At 34.2% G+C, this 7,433-nt stretch overlaps 1 long non-coding RNA gene across 1 annotated transcript; it reads left to right on the forward strand.

Moving 5' to 3' along the window:
- Positions 1-4,395: 4,395 nt before the first annotated feature.
- On the forward strand, positions 4,396-6,942 carry LOC107806535 (uncharacterized). The gene is made up of 3 exons (XR_001652687.2): positions 4,396-4,523; positions 4,603-4,813; positions 6,588-6,942. It is a non-coding gene; the product is annotated as an uncharacterized LOC107806535 (long non-coding RNA).
- Positions 6,943-7,433: the final 491 nt, after the last annotated feature.

Raw genomic sequence — 7,433 nt, forward strand, 5'->3', positions numbered from 1 at the left:
TTAGTATTGTATGTTGATGATATATTGCTCATAGGGAATGACATACCGGCATTGCAAAGTACCAAGATTTGGCTATCTGAACAGTTCTCCATGAAAGACTTGGGAGAAGCAGCTTATATATTAGGAATAAAGATCTATAGAGATAGATCTAGGAAGCTGCTTGGACTTTCCCAGTATTTGTACATTGATACCATCTTAAAGAGGTATAATATGGATAATTCCAAAAGAGGCTATCTACCGATAGGCACTGGAATTACTCTCAGTAGGGAGGATTGTCCTAAAACACCTGAAGAGAGAGAACATATGAGTAAGATCCCATACGCTAGTGCAGTGGGAGCTATCATGTATACCATAACATGTACATGTCCTGATGTGGCTTATGCACTTGGAGTGACTAGCCGCTATCAGGCAAATCCTGGTGAGGAACATTGGAAGGTGGTGAAGACCATTCTTAAGTACTTAAGAAGGACTAAAGACCAATTCCTCATCTATGGAGATTCTGAGTTGAAACTTGAAGGTTATACTGATGCAAGTTTCTCTTCAGATAGAGATGATAGCAAATCTATTTCTGGTTATGTATTCACCTTAAATGATGGTGCAGTGAGTTGGAAAAGTTCCAAACAAGCTACAGTAGCTGATTCAGTGACTGAAGCAGAATATATAGCAGCTGGTTCCACTGTTGTGTGACAATACTGGAGCCATTGCTCAAGCAAAAGAACCAAGATCACACCAAAAGTCCAAACACGTTCTGCGAAGGTATCACTTGATAAGAGAGATCATTGAACGTGGAGACGTCGATATTCAAAAAGGTTGATGGAAAAGAAAATGTTGCAGACCCATTCACTAAAGCTCTTGGCGCAAAGGAGTTTGACAAGCACAAGTGGAAATTGGGAATGAAGTACAAGAGCGATTGGCTCTAGTGCAAATGGGAGATTGTTAGGGATATAGTAGATATGCTCTAGATCCAATATCATATTTGATGTTTTGAACATATTTTTATAAAATATATATGGCATTTGATATTCTTTTATCATTGTTATTAATTGCTTGATTAATTTGATAAGGTCCTTGATTAAATTTTGAGACTTGACATTGTGATGGAGATCATGATAATGAGAGTAAAGTTTCTTATAATTTAATCTAAATTTGTTCTTTATCGTAGGATTATTAATTTGGACATTGGTAATCCGGTTAGATCAATATTTATGTGATCATCTTTATGGGATAAAGATTAGTTGATCTCATTAACTAAATTACATAGATAGATGATGCATATAGAGATATGATCATTGAACCGACTCATTGGATAATTCCTAATAGTTAGAATTACCATAAACTGTCAATAGGATATTCTCTTGAAGAATGTGATGTAACAGTTTCCTTTGACCTGAGATCGTCATAGTAATTGACAAGTTATTTATTGTGCTTTGATACTAGACACATATGGCCCTAGGGCGATAATTGAAAGGATATTGGGTATGATTAAATGCTTGTAGAATTAGTGATTGTTCAAGATGGAATCTGTCAACTCTTGGTAATGAGTTTAAGCTCCATGTTGTCATGAATTATAAACGACCAAATTAAGACCTTGGCCAGAGCAATTGAATGAAAGAAGAAATGAGTTTCTTAGGTCATTCGATGGTCGATTATATTTGACATGAACACATAGTTGGTCGCCTATTAGGATTTGACAGTTGAACCATATCCTAGGGTGATCCAGAGCTATAAGGACAGAAGGAATTACTACATTATTCTTCTACTGGTTCTTGAGAGTAAATTGTATACTTCATACTATCCGGTCGTTAAGGAGTGTTGCTAGACGCCACCCTTGATTAGTATATTAATGTGGTCAATTTACTACCGGCTTAGTATTGAACCTATGGGGTCGCACACTAACAAGTGTTCTGATCTTTGCTAAAGGATTAATTAACTTATTATTTGATAATTAAATTAAGGAATTTAATTAGTCAAATACATTTAGCTGTTAGTCCAAATGAAATATTATTATATTCTTTGCTAGCACAGAGGATATAATTAATACTGTGAACAAATTGAAGTTTTCTATTTAGAGTAGAAAATTAAATTATTTCTTGGTTGAATATATATGATATATATTAAGTAGTCATACTTGATATTTATTTATATATAGGAGATATATAAATATTAATAAAGTATCCAATTTAGAATTGGATTGTAAATCCCATAAGAGACGTCTACAAGACGAAATCTTTTTGTTATGGGATTTGAACTTTGTTTTTAGCAAAATAATAATTAATGACTTATAAGGAAAATCCAATATTGAATTGGATTTGTCATTATTACAATCCAACTTTCACGTTGGAATTCATGGAAAGTCCATGTAAAATTCGGCAGATTCAAACTTCCTAAGAATGTTTTCCGATTTCCTTTTTAGAAAAATTCCATGAAGTTTATTTTTGGAATAAACTTTTACCCTAAGTAAATCATTACCTCAACCAAATAGGAAAAGGGTTTGTAGGTGATGCTATATAAAGGGTGATGGAGAAAATTTGATGGATCACTTATTCTTGAGAAGAAAACTCACTACAATTGCAAGAAAAGTGTTTCTTGTTCTTCTAACATTGAGTTGAGATTTTTGTGAAAAATTTCAACACAATATTTTGTTCAATTTGTTCGCGGGTTTCATTGATCAAAGAGTTGATAGCAAGGATCAGTCTCGGTGTGGATACGCATAGAGTGTTCGCACTATCGAAGAAATTTTGAAACGAGACTCTTTTCACGACATGTAAATAAATTTTAAACATAAAAAGATCTGCCTAGGATTGTTATTGTCTTCCGCTGCGTGTTACGAACACCTATACGCAATCCTACATGTTGATCCAACAAATGACAGAGGGAATGCAAACGAAAAAGAAAACAGATGTCCTCCTTTGTCTGATATAACAAATGCCAGTGCTTTTATCAAAATAGAAGATATGCATAAGCATCAGTAGAAGATATAACAAATGCCAGTGCTTTTATCAAAATAGAAGATATGCATAAGCATCAGCAGTAGGTCATGGCACCAATTAGAGCTATATGGACAGACTTTGTGTGATTGAGCACAAATAGTACTGTTATGCACTCCCTTCCTCTTTTGTTTGTCTTTGGTTTGCTCTTACACATTTAGAACAAAACTTGTCTTTAGGCTGTTGTCAGCAGTTTGGGAGTGACTTATCCCTGATACAACAACTTTTTCCTGGCTGGACACGTAGTACTGTACAAGCTAAAATACAAGAAAGAAGAACAACAACATCCATTTAGGCTTCATGATGTTCTAACCAATCGTTCCAAAGGTAAATTTTCTTCTAACTCTCTCTACTGCACTTACATTTATTTATTTTTCCAAGACTCATTTATCATTTGATAGCATTTCGTTTAAATGGGCATAAAATACAATTTGAAGATACATTGGACAAATGAATATCATGTTTTCAGAGAAACCTTCCATTAAGAGTAAGGTTTCATCAGCATGGAAAACATGACTTGGTGTGGCTGAAAGTATACATGCATAGCGGGTACTATACATGCATAGCCTGTTATTATAGCCTTTAGAGCAGGTTATATTGATCTACCCGTTGATTAAAATAATCTCGATTTTATTTGTTCATTAAACAGAGAAAGATGAAGATGAATCATAAAGTCTTGATGATAGCCTATGCACCTACAATTGATGACTATGCTGGAAATGCTCTAGCAATTAAGGCCTTAGAGCTATTTTTGGATATGAGTTGAAGAAGTAAAAGCACATAGGTAGGACAATTATCCATAAAATATCTCTTATTTTTAATGCCAACAGTATTTGATTTCCTATGTATAAAGTTCTAGAACTGATTCATAATTGTGTTTTCTGTTCTGGTTTGGTGTTGCTTTTCTTTAATTGAAATGATCTACCGATTGTAGATTTTTGATGGAAGACTGATTTTTGTGAAAGTTGATGAGAATACACAAGCTAACAGAAAACAAAACATCCGGTGAATAACTTTCTTATAATTCAGCATTTACATCATGAGAGATTTTTGGCTATTTCTCAATCCACCAGGGAAATAGTGATGTTTTATTATGTATATCTTGGTGTGGTGAAATATTTATTTAATTTGTTTAGCCTGCCCAAGATATTGACGCTTCTAAGTTGAGGACAAAATGCAAGCAAATTTATAGAAAACTACTCCATGAAATAACAAGCATAGCAAAGGGCACAGCGATGAGTCCACTTATTAAGTATTCCTTTTGTTTATATAATTCAAATGAGCAAATAATTAAGAGCAATATTATCATGCTAATATATTTTTTTTTATAAGTATACTAGTTATATAGAAAGAGCAAGATGGTCGACGAATGGCATCTTTGCAAATCTAACTTTATTTAAGGGCAATATAGTAATTACATCATAAGGGTTAAAATAGAACTCTAGAAGGATCCTTTTTCTTTCTCATCTCTAACAAAAAAAAGAGCACCATCGTCCAACAGCTAACTCTTTTCTTCATCTTCTCATCCAGATCCAGGTATGCTTTCCTTTCAATTTTTGCTAAAATTTCTCTTTGTTGTCTTCTTCCTTCCAATTTTTGGTCTACCTTTGTGTAGCAAGCACATCTCGGTCAACATGTGCGCTTCCATGGAATTAAATATTAGTCCGAGGATATTTCCGTCATTTCAAAGACCGCTGGTTTCTCGACCGTAGAGAAGTGGCGCCATCTCCAACTAAGAAAAATCCAGAACATCTGCTCTCTTCGTCTTTCCTATTGTAGTCAAGTTTGAACTTTAGTGTGTTTCCTTTCGTCAATCGTATTTTTTGGTGGGTATCTCTATGACTTTTGTTCTCTAGGTGTTTGAGAAAATTCTTCAATGAATTACCATATCTGTTAACTTTCTTATGCATATTCTGTCTTCTCTATTTTTTTGAGTGTTTGTGATTCATCTCTATCTGTATTTCTCTTGAGGAGTACCAATGATTTTTCTTCGCATTTCGCTGTGGCTAAATTATATCATATACCTCCACTTTATCCCTACTTCTAATTCTTCTATGTCAGAGTTTTAGAAAAAACGCAGAAAAAGTTTGCCGCCTCCAGGTTCTCTCTGTCTTTGGGTACTATATTAGACACTGGACCACGAATGAGAAAGCAAGTGAAATAACAACAAGCTCCTAAATTTAGTTAAGTTATAACATTCATACTTCATTCAGAAAGGGGGAAAGGAAACAGAGATTCGGTATTAATGCAACTGGAAGTTGAAGCTGAGAATGAATATTAGCCGTCCTCTTCAGAGAGCTGTAGTAATTTTTTATGCATAGCAATTTAGCAACTTTAAGAGAAGGATAAGTGCTTACATAGATAATTGATTTACAGATTTAGAGGTGTAAGTAAGAAAAAGAGATATATGAACATTTACTGCATATGAGCTTGCTAGGGGAAAGAGTAATAGCACTTCAATTTGCATATATTACCTATATGGCAAACTTATCAAAAATCACATATTTTAGATTTGTCCATGGTTTTTGCACCTTTAAATTACCACTAAGTTCTGCTAGGTTCCTTCTAAGGGTACCTATTAATTTCATATATGTTGTCAACTTCAAATTTTTATAATTTTAGATTCAGTTTTTCAATTTTAGCCCTGCTCTGGGCGCATCCGACGAAGAATGAAACTAACATATCAAAATCAAGCACAATTGAAGTTTAGTGTTATGACTTGAAGATGAAACTAGCTTAGATGATGAAAGGATTAGAGCTGGATCGTAGTGTATCAAATTCATTTGTTTGAGAACAAAAAAGACGACTGCAAATTGTTACCATTAGCTAATCAGATTAGCTAATACATCTGATTACAAATAAAAATTGTGCTAGGATATTTTTGTGACCTTAATATAAAACTTAATGTTGCAGTTCGAGTATAGTTTCTGTTGTTAGCACTTAGCAAAGGTAGTACACTGCGAGATATGTGGTAACTGCATGTCACAAGTTTGGATCCTAGTTGGTGAAACAACACTTGTATTTAAGTGGTGATGAAGAGTAGAGAGACAGTCCATTATCCTCTAAAGCTGGTGTGGCGGATTTCTTGGTTCTCAAAGGAAAAAAAAAAGGTTCTACTGTTGTTTAAAGCTGAGTGGCTGAAAATTCTGAAGATGTCTAGAGATAATAGAGTATTTCATATGAAATGTAGAGATGGATATTCTAAAAAATTCCTTGTTTATTGCATAAAAAAGAGGGACAAAGTAATTCTGATGCTGGTGTCTCCATTTTATGCTTTGGTCAGCTTATTTCATTCCTTGTTTCGTTTCCTCGCTATGTTACCTTGTATAATTTTTTGTTGATTTTCATAAATCATATAGGATTCCATTTTGACGTACTGTATCTGTGAGGGTATCATAAACTTACTTTTTTGGGACCTTTGTTGATCATCCTCGGAGTTGAAAATTTAATGCATCCAATACATGTTGGCAATTGCTATTGGGTGATCTTTCATTTGCTTTTATAGTTATACTGCCAATAGTTGGCCTTTTAATGTTACTTTCACTGAAGAGTTTCTGTACTCTGATTTCTCTGCTAATTTATTTTTTCTACTATTCGAAGGTGTCCAAAGTGCGAGGAGCTAAAACTTCCTCGTGAAGGAGCTGCTTTATGGTTTGTAGCTATGATCATTCTCTTTATGAATTATTTTGTAGCTACGACCATTCTCTTACTGAAGTAACTTCTCCATCTTTCATTAGTCGAGCTGAAGCTTAATTTTGGGATTACTGATATGTATAACTTATATCATAGCTGAAACCATCAATCTGTAGGGAATTTTTTCTTTTTTTGGTAATAGCTTGTACATAGGATATATAAGTTCGGTATAGTTTTTGTGATACAAGACAGGAGGGATAATGGTGTACTCGATGCTTCTTAAAGATTTGATGTGTGCATAACCTCTGCACCTTTTATGCTATGTTTGCAGGATTTTTGTAACAGGACTATTTGGCACATTGTAAACTAGATTTCCTATTTGCATAAGTTGTTCAATGTCAAAAACTTAGGTTCAGTGGTGGAAACGGAACAATGAAGGACATTATAAAACTGCAGCTAATAGGCAAAAAGTTATAAGGACTGCAACTATCTATCTGAGAGACCAAAATAAAGTGGAACTTGAAAAATTATCTACAGTTGCGAACCAAAAAGGAAAAGTTATCTTTCTAGACACTAGCTTGATAATGCTTCTTGTCAGCACGCATGATTGTTTCAAATCATCTTGGACCTCTCACAAGTCTGTCCACTTGAAGGCAAATTATCTTCTCTGGCAACTAAAACTTTAGGAGAACAAAATGCAGCCTCACCTAGCAACGATTGGCTATGTTACTTGAGGAAAGGACAGGCTCAAACACTTCATTTACTCTGACATTTGTTTGTTCTTCAAGGTTTGTCGTTATGACCTACCAAAGT

This window comes from Nicotiana tabacum, chromosome 8 (assembly GCF_000715075.1).
Source record: "Nicotiana tabacum cultivar K326 chromosome 8, ASM71507v2, whole genome shotgun sequence".
Taxonomy (NCBI): Eukaryota; Viridiplantae; Streptophyta; class Magnoliopsida; order Solanales; family Solanaceae; genus Nicotiana; species Nicotiana tabacum.